At 33.8% G+C, this 12,733-nt stretch overlaps 1 long non-coding RNA gene across 1 annotated transcript; it reads right to left on the reverse strand.

The window, feature by feature from the left end:
- Positions 1 to 1,185: 1,185 nt before the first annotated feature.
- LOC309867442 lies at positions 1,186 to 8,998 on the reverse strand. Its single transcript, XR_014313176.1, has 3 exons — positions 8,944 to 8,998; positions 3,343 to 3,388; positions 1,186 to 1,993 (listed from the first exon to the last, which is right to left on the reverse strand). It is a non-coding gene; the product is annotated as an uncharacterized lncRNA (long non-coding RNA).
- Between the last annotated feature and the right edge of the window lie 3,735 nt (positions 8,999 to 12,733).

The raw sequence follows: 12,733 nt of genomic DNA on the forward strand, positions 1-12,733 counted from the left end.
CACAGAACTTAATCTCATGGCCTGAGAACGTGACCAGAGCCCAAACAAAGAGTTGGATGCTTTTTGCTTTTTTTTTTTTAAGATTTTATTTATTTATGACAGATCAGAAGTAGGCAGAGGCAGGTGCAGAAAAAGAGAGGGGCGAAGCAGGCTCCCCGCTGAGCAGAGAGCCAGATGTGGGACTCGATCCCAGAACACTGAGATCATGACCTGAGCTGAAGGCAGAGGCTTAACCTAATGAGCCCCTAGGCACACCTAGAGTCAGATGCTTAACCAACTGAACCACCTAGATGCCCCTATATTTTATTATTTTTTTAAACTGAAGCAATATTTTTAAATATTAAGAAAATAATGAAAAAGTTCTCCATGATTGCATAGTAGCAAAGGTATTAGCCTATAATGATTTCTCTTTTCCTATTGATTTTTATGTATTCATGCTTCATAGCTTCCATTGTTCCCTGGGATATCCATTTCTAGTTGATTACCTCCTAACAAAAAGTGTTTTCAATAATTCACATATGTATAACCTTTCATTAGCTTCAAATGTAGTTTTTGTTCTTAGAATGTTGCTCTTTAAAAAAGAGTTGTCCAATTCATCTCCTTCATACCTTTGAGAAGCATATTCCTCTAATTATCCCTGCCCCCTGCCACTTCTGAACGCAGTCCTAAAGAGTTTCCATGAGCATAACACTGTGGCTATTTAAGTTAGCTAAATGTCAGGTATTTCCATGTGATGACCTGGGTTCATATTACAATTTACCCCAAGTTTGAGCGTTTCCAGGGAATTGATAGGAAGCATTCAACTAGAGTCTGTTCTAAGGAAGGTCTTTGTAAAGAAATACTAGAAGGTTGATGGTGTAGTTTCAGTTCAAGGCCTATCTTGGGATCAGGCATGATTCTGAGTACTGAAATAAAGTCATCGTCCAGGCCCAGTTCTCAAGGACTCATGGCTGAGTACCACAGTAAATCATAACTAAAGTTTGTCATTTTATTATTACATTCACCAAAAATCTTTGAGAAGTTTAACTATCACAATCATTGGTAATCACAACTTACCAGTGATGTAAGACAGCAATAAATTGACATGTCACATTAAAAAAAAAAAAAAAAATCTTAGCACTGGAGGGAAACTCAATAAATTGATTTTCCTGGGTACTTGTCTTCTGGCTAGGAAGACATTATTATAATCAATTGTAAAATGGGGATGCATAATGCTTTATGCTTCTAAATAACTATTTTAATTTGTTTCGTTTGTAACAAGTGAATGATGTGACTGAAGAAAGGTGGATTATTGGCAGTACCCTGGAATTTCTTTCTTTCTTTTTTTTTTTTTTTTTAAAGATTTTATTTATTTATTTGTCAGAGACAGAGCACAAGCAGGGGAGCAGCAGGCAGAGCAGCCAGAGGGAGAAGCAAACTCCCCGCTGAGCAGGGAGCCCAATGTGGAACTTGATCCCAGCACCCTGAGATCATGACCTGAGCAGAAGACAGACGCTTAACCAACTGAGCCACCCAGGCATCCCTGGAATTATCTTTCTGAGTGAGAATGAAAATATGTTCACAGCAGAGGGGGCACAATTGAATAAAATGGTGCATAGAGTATTTCTCCTAATTAGGAGCCAGATGTAATTCTAGGTATTTCTGCCAATCTAAACCTTTCCTAAAATTTTCTTCACCATTAATTTCTTGCTTAATTTCCTCATTTAATTTACTGGCCTTTAATTAAATTATGCTTTTTTTTTTTTTTTTTTTTTTTTTTACTTCTCCAGATTTCTTAAGCAGGCAATTGCAGTAATACACATTTGTAGAATGGTGCCCATATTCAGCTCTGCCACAGTGGAAAAATAGTTGTTGAGAGTAGGTACCTTTTATTTCCCCTGATTTCACAGGTCTTGCACCAGCAGTCACAATTCCCTAGAGTCACTGCTTCTTTCCTTTGCATCCTGCAACTCTTCAGGGCTGTACATCCAAGTGCTCTGGCACTACATGGCATCTGAAGAATACAGCATTGATTCAAATAAACTTCAGTAGGGAATAACCCTAAATACCTTCCTTTAGAGAAATCTACTGGGTGAAAAATAATATTGAATGGACATAAACCAGTAATTCCTGGATTATATACTAAATGCTTATATGTATTCAGATAAATCTGCTTTTTTAACACATTTTGCTCTAGACTCTTTCACCAGAATTATAATTCCTGAAATAGTCTAGCCTCCTCTGCCTCCACTTTAAACATTAGGCTGTATTAATAACAAGTAAATTATGACTCTTGTGTGTGATCATAAAGTATTTTATTTTGAAAAACCATTTAAGATTAAACTCAGAAAATGCACATTTAATACTACATGTAGTTCAACAAAAAAATGAAAGATCTTTTTCCTTCTTAGAAAGCCCTTTAAAATTATAAACATGATATAAATGTCCATGTGTATATTTGTATATATATTTCTTGTCTTACCAACATTTTCTTCCTAATACTAATAACATGATGAAATCTTGTCTATTTTCTCCCTCCTCAAATCTCCAACAACTTTCTCTCCTCACCTTCAGCTGATGAATCTCATTTTTTATGTCATTGAAAACTCCTAGTCACAATCAAATGTACCAATGTTTTTCCCTTGGTTCCATTTCCGCCCCATTTCCATTCCCAGCATGCCTGGCAGAGGTCTTCCTTAGAGATCTTTTCCCACTCATATGCAATGGACAGACCTCTCAGGCTCAGTATACAGTGACAATAGATACTGATAGATTTCTAATGGGTGATTTATTTAGACATAAGTAATGGGAGTTCAGGCAGTACAGTGTTAAACCAGTGGCAGTCTCTTTCATGTCATTATTCTTGAGCCAAAAGTAAAGAAAAATCAAGCCAGTCCATTGCCCTGGGAAAGTCTCTAATGTTTCTTAAACTTCTCTTCCTAATGTGAATAGAATTAAATACATAAACCTGGGCCCTGGATGGCTCAGTGGGTTAAGCCTCTGCCTTCAGCTCAGGTCATAATCTGAGGGTCCTCGGACAGAGCCCTGAATAAGATTCTCTGCTCAGTGGGAGCCTGTTTCCCTTTCTCTCTCTCTGCCTACTTGTGCTCTCTCTCTCTGTCAAATAAATAAATAAAATATTTTTAAAAATAAATAAACACAGACATACACACACCCATAACTCCCAAAATACATACTTTCTATAAATAGAAACAAACCAACAAAGAACACACACACACACACACACACACACAGCTTTTGGGGTTGGTCTATAAGGCTAAACCAAAATCATTGTTTGAAAAGTAAAAATGTTATAACAAAGCACATTTACACTAAAAAAAACAAAACAAAACTCTAAGTTACCTTTCATTATTGGAATCAGAACCTACCCCTCTTTCTTCAGGGTCATCTAAAAAATTATAGATGGACTATATTTAGAATATATTAGACTATATTTGGAATATATTTAAGTATATTTACAGAAGTATTTTACAGTGGTACAATTGACAAAAAGCAAATCCATCTTTCCCTCTAAAATAGATGTTGTTTTTATGCTACAGATCATGATAAAGATGATAATGAAGATTATAGATACAAAGATAGCTGATTCTCTCTAAAATGTCTCATTTTTTGCTTCTTTAAAGATTGCACTTTAAAGATTAAAAATACTTAAATATAGCTATTGAGTAATCTTACTAAGTTATATAGTGTACATGGCATTCATTAAACAATTATGAATACATTTATAAATTAACAATATAAGGAAAATATTGACCAATTTTATAAATAATCATAGATTAAATATAGATAAAAGTTTTGTGAGAGCCAATGAAATTTCTCCTAATACTATATTCTTATTCAACCTCTTCCTGTAATATTACCATTTCCTCAGTATTTGTTTTGATTTCTCAATATTTTATTCACAAATACTCTCCAGTTAAAAGATTAAACATGTCATAAAAGGAAACTTTCTCTAAATCATAAATTATGTCTCTAATTTTAAGTAAAAATGTAGAAGTCACTAGAATTAGATAATTTTCATCTGAACAGTTTATGTTGGATAATTTCTATAAGCCCATAATCCATGTAACCTTTACAATATTACTTGGTATCTATGCTCCTGAACTAAATACTCAAACTTAAAACTGACTTTTTTCATAATGAAAATTCATAAGTGCAACTATAATTAGAGGCTGTAGTTGTAAAATAACATTACTATACAGATATTGACCAACTATTTAATGCAATTCCCAGCCATTCTTGGAAAAAGTAATTTTTTTCATGAATGTAATAAAATGACATGATTTGCAATCATGTATAATATTTTTAAAGTTCCAAATGGAGAGTTTTAGAAGGGAGGGGAATGGGGGCATGGGTGAGCCTGATGATGGATATTAAGGAGGGCACTGATTGAATGGAGCAGTGGGTGTTAAACACAAACAATTAATCATGGAACACTACATCAAAAACTAATGATGTACTTTATGGTGACTAACAAAACACAATAAATTTTTTTTTTTCTTCAAGTTTGTTTTCCCTCTCCCCCTTCTATCATTCAGAGCAGGGAAGCCAATCCAAAATTTAAGGGTGAATGAATCACAAATAGTCTAAAAAGCCCATTTTTTGTGGCTCACTCCTGTTGCTAGTAATTGGTTTAGTATGGGCATGTGATGAAATCCTGGCCAGTGAGATAAAGAAAAACATCTATTGAGAGACTGGTTGAAATTAGTGTTACAAATTTCAGTAAGAGGTAATTCCTCTTCTTCTGAATACTTTGTGATCTGTATTTTATATCTGTAACCGTATCTCTGATCTTGTGCTTATAGTAGCTGGAGCCTAAGGACATTTTTAACCCACTAAAGGTGGCAGGATGGAAAGATGATAATAATAGGGACCATGATGATGTGATTGTGCTGCTAAATTAATCATATCTGGAGCATACTTTTCCTTGAATCTTATTTATATGAAAATGAGTTCCTTCTTATTATTCGAGCCTGTGGAGTTGGAATTTTCTTGGTTTTGCTTTAAAAATATTATAATAGATATATGAATGCCTTCATCTTAAATTTCACATTTTATTTGTAATCCTTGTATCCATTACCCCACCAAGTTTTAAAAGTATTGCATAATTGGGGCACCTGGGTTGCTCAGTGGGTTAAGCCTCTGCCTTAGGCTCAGGTCATGGTCTCAGGGTCCTGGGATTGAGCCCCACATTGGGCTCTCTGCTCAGCAGGGAGCCTGCTTCCCTTCCTCTCTTCTTTGCCTGCCTCTCTGCCTACTTGTGGTCCCTGTCTGTCAAATAAATAAATAAAATATTAATAAAAAATCTTATAAAAGTATTGCATAATAAATTCTATATTTGAATACATAACCATTAAAAGCAACTATTTCCAATTTATGTTCCAAGATTCAAATTCACTACACCAGAATTTAAATTAAACGTATTTAAAATATATATAATAATATTCTTATATATATAGTTATATGTAGTATTTTAGGGATAATATTTTAGGGATTTTAAAAATATTGTAGGAATAATACAAACTTAGTCAGTGGCACTATAAAAATTTATTTGCACCCTTCCAAATATCCTGCACAGAGTGTATCTAGTTAACCAAAAAAGCAAGTTGTTTATTAAAGAAATGTGTATTATATTTCTGTCTTTGAAAGGTCTCGAATTTGTAAGAATGTGAGAGGACAAGTGGCAGCCAATTCACAAGATTTAGTATAAATATTTAGCACTACTCAATAAATAGCACACATATATCCCAAAAGCATTATGTATAGACGTAGATAGTGGTGAAGAAATGATCTGGGTTAAATGTAGCTCTGTAATGCAAACTTGTTGGCTTTGTGACTGAGGTCTCATTACTTACTAGGTTTTGTGACTGAGAGTTTATTACTATTATTGCTCTTCTAAGGCTCATACTCCTTCTTTCTGAGATGGATATCATAATATCTCTATTGTCTCTTATGATATCTAAATGAGAATTAGCATTTAGTGCATGAATAATATATAATATGCAATAAATATGTACTTTTTGAATGCATACTGGCTATTCAGTTATAAATTTGTTTTTATTTTTTTTTGCTTGAGATGATTGTAATGCAAATAAATATGTTTCCTATAGGCTTTTAGTTTCTGATTTCTTTAAATATGTAAACTGAGGTCATCAATTTAGTTTGTGTGTTTAGTAAATTATTTTGCTGCCATATCAAATAGTATTCAGATGAAGAGAAAATTTTTTGTACTCATAAAAATTTTATCTTTCATGTTTAGCTGCTGAAGATTCATAAAATATTCTGTGAAAAATATAATATAGGTGTTTTGAAATTTTCAGTGTTGAACCATGAAAGTACAAACACTTTTAAATCATGATGTTAGATACGGGGAGAGAATTTGACTTTCAGTCAATTTTCTATTTATTTTCTCTTAGGATCATTAAAGTAGACTATTTCTTATGGTGAAATTGACCACTTTTAGGTACTCTGAATTTGGAATGAGAGAATTATAAATATCTGGTGGGAAGCCAGTACTGAACAATCCTAATTGCAGCAACCCTTGTAACTGGCCTGTCCTTTGCTGAAACCTGAAGACAATACCAGTGGAATTGTTACAAGAGATAGTTCCTATTAGGAATCAGTATTAACCCAGAGTGACTTCTGTATCTCCCCAGTGTAAGTTTCCTTTCATTCCCTCATCTATGACCTATCATCTGAAGAACCAAAGAAAATAACTTCTGGGAACTACACAGAATACCTGAAGGATACCTAAACACATAGAATATGCATCACTGCCCTGCTAGAAAATTGTGTTTTCTGACCTGAATTTTTCTAAGTGAATCCACTGTCAAACATAGCCTATGACATTCTGTGAATCTGAATGTTTAGGGGACCCTAAGAAAACTCTCATGGGCATTTCAGTGTGGTACCACAGATCTGTTTCTTTAGAAATTCATAATTATTTCTTTACCAGAAATCTTTAAACCTCAAACATGAAAACAAAACTTTGAGTTAGATAAATGTTGCTAGATATAGCATTTTGGGTACCGTATATCTGTAAATTATCTTGGTAGAACTTGAAGAGACACAAAAAGAACAAAAAGAGACTTTTAATTTGATTAAATTATATAAAGTTACAAAAGATTGTTGCCCTTTAAAGAAACAAAATGCAAGTGAAAATAAACCAAATAAATTACCAAGTCATAGTAACTTTTAAAATTCATTAGATGGCTGATGATGAATTTAATTCAAGAAATTTAAATGAATTTTGGAGGCACCTGAGTGGCTCAGTCAGTTAACTGTCTGCCTTCTGCTCAGGTCATAATCCCAGGATCCTGGGATTGAGCCACCCATTGGGGTCCCTGCTCTGTGAGGAGTCTGCTTCTTCCTCTCCCTCTGCCTCCAACCCTCACCCTCCACTCCCCCCCATTCTTTCTCTATCTCAAAAACATAAATATTTTTTAAAAAGAATTTAAATTAATTTAATTCAAAATATGAAGGCCCATTTTAGGAAGGAAGGACCTCATGGCTATTTTCACTGGTAAAACGGTGGGAGAAGAAGAAATCTTGTGGAACCTCAGCTAAAAAGCAGGTCAGCATCTACCTCCAACTTCTTATCATTGATCTTCAGTGAGTATATAGCCTTCCACTGAAGGCTAGGCTAGGCCGTGGAAGCAAAGAGATCAGCTCATGGGTCACATGGGACCTTTTCCAAGTGTACATATTATACCCTCAAGTACTGGGGACTGGTCAGGAAGATGAGAGATTAAGCTAAAGCAGTTATTAAAAGGCTAAGAGAATTACCCAATATTCTTAAAAACTGGACACTACACTATAAAACAAGAGATATCCTGAGATTATTTCCCCCTTAAAACATTCAAAGCTAGTAGTGAATTGAATCTATCAAAAGATGCATGATGCCTCAGCTCAGCTTAACTACAGAACAGAGTGACACAGCATCACTATCAACCTGTCAGAGGTAAGGACATACTTCTTTTTATTATTTTTTCCAGTCCCTACAGCCACTTTACATATGATGCCTAGCATAGCATAAATTTTTTAAAGTCTCATGAAGAAGCAGCAAAATGGGACTGAAGACGAGGAAAGTAAACACTAGAGATAAGCTCACAAATGGCCCTGATACAGTGATTTTCAGACAGAGAACTTGGAATAACTATAAAAATTAAATGAACGTGTATGGTAAAGGTGTATGTGTTAGTCAAGTTTCTCCAGAGAAACAGAACTGTATATGAAATGTATCTATAGTAAATATATACTGATTATATATATATATATATGTATGTATATATATGTATATATATATTTGTGTGTATATATACATATGTGTATGTGTGTATCAAAGGAGATGATAAAGAGATTTGTTACAGAAATTCACTCACATGGTTATGGAGGCTGAGAAGTACCATAATCTGCCATCTGCAAGCTGGAGAACCAGGAAAGCCTGTGGTATGATTTAACCCGAATTTGAAATTCTGGGAATTAGGGTGCTACTGGTGTAAACCCCAGGGTTTGAAGGCCAGAATACTAGGCGCTCTAATGTCCAAGATTGTAAGGAGATGGATGTCCCAGCTCAAGAGGAGAGAGGGAGAGAGAGAGAATTCATCCTTTTGTTCTATTTTTTTCTATTCTTCTAATTCTGCTCAGGCCCTCATGATTTGGATATTGCTGGATATTACTGGAGCAATTTGGATACTGCTCATCCACACTGGTCAGTCTATTGATTCAAATACTAACCTCTTCCAGAAACTCTCTCCCAGTTACACCCAGAAATAATGTTTTACTAGCTACCTGAGCATCCCTTAGACTTGTTAAGTTGACACATAAAATTAACCATCACAATATACAATATGTATAAAGAGATGAAAATTTCAGAGACTATAAAGCCAAAATAAAAATGTCAAAAATAAATATGTAAATATACTACAAAAATAATTCACTTACTCATCTTAAAGTAGTCATTTAATTTTCTTTTGGACTCAACAGAGAAAAGATCCCTAAAATTGAAAACAAAAATAGCTGAAACATAAAGATAACGAAAAGTGAAAAAGTATAACAGATTATTTAGAAATAAGTGGAACAATATTGTGTGTGTATGTTTAATTAGAGTACAAAATAAAGAAAGGAGAGAAAATAGGACAGAATATTATTTGAAATAATGAACAAAATTCTTCCAAAGAACATGAAAAATATTACAGAGATCCAAGAAGATTAACATGTCTTAAGTAAAAAAAAAATAAATAAAATCTGACTCTTAATCTCACAAAACAAACTGAGGGTTGCTGGGGGGAGGGGGTTTGGGAGAAGGGGGTGGGATTATGGACATTGGGGAGGGTATGTGCTTTGGTGAGTGCTGTGAAGTGTGTAAACCTGGTGATTCACAGACCTGTACCCCTGGGGATAAAAATATATGTTTATAAAAAATTAAAAATTAAAAAAAAATGAAGATGAAAAAAAAAATCACATTAGGGACATCATTCTAGCTGCTCAAAAACAAAAGACACAGAGAAAATCTTAAAACATCCAGAGTCCAGCACAAGACAATTACATAGAGGGAAACAAAAATAAAAAGATAACTACTTCTCATAAGAAATAGTGAAGGCCAGAAAATCAAGAAAAGACTTTAAAGTGTTAAAATGGGGGAAAAATGAAGCTACCTGCTTACAACTCTATGTTGGGGAAAGCACTGGGTAGATATGAAGGTAAATAACAATATTTTCAGAGAGAAAGAAGCTGAGAGATTTCATCTCCAGCAGACCTGCACCAGAAATATTGAAAGTTCTTCAACTTGAGGGAACTGATTATATGTAGAACTTTCAGGAAACAAATAAAAAGTAAATATTTGGATAATTATGAAATACTTCTAAAAATTAATTTATGCACAAAATCATAAATATGCGTGTGTGTATATATATATACACATTTATACACACACACACACACATATATATATATATACTAGCAACTATTTTAAGGAAGTAGCATGGGATTATTACATATGTAGAAAAACATGGTGATAGACAAGAGCTCAAAGTGCATGAGGAGGGTAAATGGAACCCTACTATTATAAGGTCTTTACTGTGTTAATAAAGTCAGTCTAATGATATTATTTGAAAATAGAGAAGTTAAAATGCATACTGGAATCTCTGGAGAAATTTCTAGAATAAACCAAATAACTATTTTTTTAATATCTTATTTATTTATTTATTTATTTATTTATTTATTTATTTAAGAGAGACAGCATGAGAGAGAGAGCACAAGCAGAGGGAGTGGGGTAGAGACAGAAGGAGAAGCAGGCTTCCTGCTCAGCAGGAAGGACCCAGTCACAGGACCCAGTCACAGGACTCTGGAATCATGACTTGAGCCCAAGGCAGATGCTTAACTGACTGTGCCACCCAGATGCCCAATCCAAATAACTAACTAAAAATTTGTAGATGACATAAACTGAAATGCTAAAAAAAAAAATTGATTAAACAAAAAAAGAAAGTAGAATATAAGAAAAGGGGGAAAAGGACAGACGGAAAAAACAGACGACACACGACAACATGATAAATTTAAATTAAGGCCTACAAACACTTCCATTTAAAGACAGATTGTCATATTGGATTAAAAAATAAGGTACTGTTTAGAAGAAATAGTTCTAAATTAAGAAACCAGACCAATTGGTGTGCCTGGGTGGCTGAGTGGGTTAATGCCTCTGCTCCTCATCGGGCTCTCTGCTCAGCAGGGAGCCTGCTTCCCCCCTTCTCTCCGCCTGCCTATCTGCCTGCTTGTGATCTCTGTCTGTCAAATAAGTGAATAAAATCTTAAAAAAAAGAAAGAAAGAAAGAAACCAGACCAACTGAAAATACAATAATAGAAAACAACATTCTATGCAAATGATAAACCTTAGAAAAGTGGTATGGCCAGATCAATGTTAAATTGAGGAACCTTGAAGACAAAAAGATACACTAGAGATAATAAAGGATATTTTGTAAGATATGTAAGTGAATTTTATCAAAAACTTATATGTATGTATGAACCTAAATAAATATGTATGTATGAACCTAAATACAGAACTTCAAAGTATAGAAAAATGCAATTGACAGAAATATAGGAATATTAAAAAAAATCCAAATCATATTTGAGAGTTTAAAAAAGAAGGAAATGTGGTTATTAGCCCCCCAAAGTCTTCAATTTGGTAAAAGGAGCAACACATATCAAATCAACACTAATTTACCTCAGAATATGATAGCGCTAACCTAGAGTTACAGAGTGCTCTGAGGAGACAGAAAAAAAAAATGAAAATCTTAATTAAATTTTAGCTGGATGGATGTGAAGATGAGTGCTTTACATAAAGACAATATTGGCAGTAGCAAAACACAGGGTTAAAATAAAAAAAGAATGTATTTGCAGCTTTAGCACTACTGTGATCTGCATGGCGAACAGCATGTTTGTTAAAGAGTGGAATGAGAGCTGAAAAACATATTGTAACCAAATATATCAATTTATTAAGTAACTGAACATTTATTCTTCACATTTTGTTCTGCATGAGTTATGAAAATTATAACTTGCAAATTTCTTCCGCCACAAAAATAATAAACCGTGTTCTATGCTTATGCTATACCAAATTAAATATATAAAAGGGACACAAGTTATATTATCTAAAATGTTAGAAATGAAAATTTACCTCCTAAAGTCCATACAATAAAACACTTCAAGAAATCTTGTTCAATCATTGCAATAGACTTCAGTAGAGCTGGAGATGATAACTTGACTACCAGGGGTTTTCATATTTTGCCATCTATGAAATAATTTACATTTCCAAATTACTGATATTACGAAGAATCTTGACTTAATCAGAATTTAAAGCCTGTGGAAATAATCAAATGAGCCCTTCTAACATAAGACTATAAACTAGAAAAAAAATGCCATATTTTGTTAAATCTGGAAGAAATAGAAGACACTTAAAGGTGGTTTATAATTCCTCTGTTCTCAAGTGAAAGGAGGATTTTTCCCAATTGTCTTGTATTACTAAGAGTCATATCCAAAGGATCTAGAGTCATATGAAAACAATAGCTGGAACTTAGATTTTCTTATAGTGACTAAGGTCATATCCATCACAGGGCTACAGGGGAGGTAAGGCTCAATGGTGGAGTTTTTGTACAACCCATTATTATTATCATCATCAGCATTATCCAATCAATCTACAGTTCAGGGAAGAGTAGTAGAAATGAGAGAAGGAGAGTAAGAGAAGTGTTAGCTCCATCTGAGAGCATATAGATTATGTGACTTTACTGTGGGCCTTTTCTTTAATCTCCTAAACAATAAAAACTGCACATCAAGATGCCAACAAAGCAGAAGACAAAACAGACTTGATAAAAGGACATTAAATTGTGTAAATCCATTTGGAAGCTGTGCCCTAACTCAATTCTCTTCCTTCACCTGTACAATCCTTAAATCAACATCAGTTTGACTATAACAGCCCCCTTCTAAAAATGAGTAATATTTACAAAAGGTCCAGTAGAGCCTTTATGTATGAAGGGAGGTAAGCAAAATCTAAAGACATTGACAAATATGTAATCTATGCCTATGACAAATATATACTCTATTGAGTATACATAGAAGTCTGTAAGATGTGATATTCTTTTTTCGCTATTTTGAAAATATAGAATATTTTCATTGTGGGTGTTTGATAATTCTAGGAGGCTTTCAGCAGAATAATCAATTTAATAACATTATGGTATTTTAGTAA

The sequence above is a fragment of the Mustela nivalis genome (genome assembly GCF_964662115.1).
Source record: "Mustela nivalis genome assembly, chromosome: 6".
NCBI classification, from domain to species: Eukaryota; Metazoa; Chordata; class Mammalia; order Carnivora; family Mustelidae; genus Mustela; species Mustela nivalis.